This window comes from Nematolebias whitei, chromosome 19, assembly GCF_014905685.2.
Source record: "Nematolebias whitei isolate Nwh7 chromosome 19, NemWhi1, whole genome shotgun sequence".
NCBI lineage: Eukaryota > Metazoa > Chordata > Actinopteri > Cyprinodontiformes > Rivulidae > Nematolebias > Nematolebias whitei.
Genome location: NC_056516.1, coordinates 34,387,647 through 34,389,187, shown reverse-complemented (window position 1 = coordinate 34,389,187; position 1,541 = coordinate 34,387,647). Strand labels below are relative to the sequence as shown.

General features: G+C 32.9%; 1 protein-coding gene across 1 annotated transcript in view; it reads right to left on the bottom strand.

Annotated features, from left to right (window-relative positions):
- The window catches only part of LOC119426109 (E3 ubiquitin-protein ligase RING2-A), an 8,980-nt gene extending 7,961 nt beyond the window's left edge, over positions 1 to 1,019 (bottom strand). Inside the window, exon 1 of the mRNA XM_037693668.1 lies at positions 660 to 1,019. The gene's annotated coding sequence lies outside the window, so the exon portion shown is untranslated. The remainder of the gene's footprint in view (positions 1 to 659) is intronic.
- Positions 1,020 to 1,541: the final 522 nt, after the last annotated feature.

Here is a 1,541-nt window from a genome sequence, read left to right as displayed (position 1 = left end):
ATCGATATACAGTATTATCGATATACAGTATTATCGATATACAGTATAACAAAATGTAGAAAAACCTGACAGCTGGCACGACAGTTTCGTCTCAGCACTTTTTGAAGCATTAAAGCTGAGCAGACAAACACTTCTACACAAAACAAATGCATAAACGACTTAACCTTTTTTATCCCATCTATCTAACTCCGATGTAGATATATTTAATTTACTTTTTGCAAAAATCAAAGTTTAGTTTCCTTAATCCTCTAGATCAGGGATGCTTTAAATCCTCAGTTAAAATTTGTTTATGTTAACATAAACTCTGAAATGTTCAAACAAACAAAAAAAAACACAATTTTTATTCAGTACTGTGAAAAACATAGGGTAGAATTAGTAAACTGGTTACATAAAAATGGAGATTATCTACAAGTCAATACAATTCAGGAGTCATTGAAGGACGTGGTGACAACAGAAAACACTGATTAGATCATAGTGTTTCTTTGATTAGGAGACTAAATTATTTCACTTCTGCAACGAAAGCTGAGACTTTACCGCGAATATTATTGTTCGTAAACTTTTATCTTTATTTTAGCTCGTTTGAATAAGGCGAATAACTAGTTTGGCTCATATAGATACAACTGGTGTGTAAGCGCTGGTGGGGCAAAGTTAAGACTCACCTGATGGAAGCAGAGACGCAAACACGAAAAAAAAAATCCAAACTACTCCCTTAAGCGCTTTATAAACACAGACGGACGAGTGTTACCCTGATCTGTCTTTATAGAATCAGACGAGAGATTTATGTGCTCCAACTGAGCTCTGTTAGAAGAAAAGAAATATCAAAATAAATAGGAACGTTACATTTTTTAACATCAACTGCTAGTTAGCATTAGCTGTTGCTATCTTTCGCTTCTTCTTCTTCTTCTGCTTCTTCTTCTTCTTCTTCTTCCTCCCGCCTTCAGCCTGCAACTGTTCGTTCTTTCTTACCGGCGCTGACCCCTAGCGGCCACTTGGTGTATTGCAAATGAAAATGCATGCAACATGCGCAGAGGAAATGCAAATAAATAAATAAAATAAAATAAATGCATGGAAAATATGTGAATTTTACGGTGGCCCTGAAATTTAAACAACTACAAATTATAAAACATAACGACAAAAAAACAAAAAACACAACAACATTAAAAAAACACACACAGCTAAAACAAATACACAAATCAAAAACATAACATTTTAAAAAGCACAACATTTAAAATAAGCACAACTATTGTAAATTTGAAAAACACAACATTTGTAAAAACACAACTACAAATTTATCTTGCAGAAATGGAGCACCTCATGCTCCAAAAAAAAAACCTCTCCTTTTTTTTTAAACTAAAAAATCTCTCTGGATGTCTTCAACTATACAATAAATTCAGATTAGAAGTATCAGCTTCCTGGATGACCTCACCTCCGTAAATTACATGTTGGCAAGTTTTATTTATATTAAAACATTAAAATGCATTATTTGAAAGGGTGCACAATGGTTATATGTAATGTTTCAAATGCAAATACTGAAAAAGATT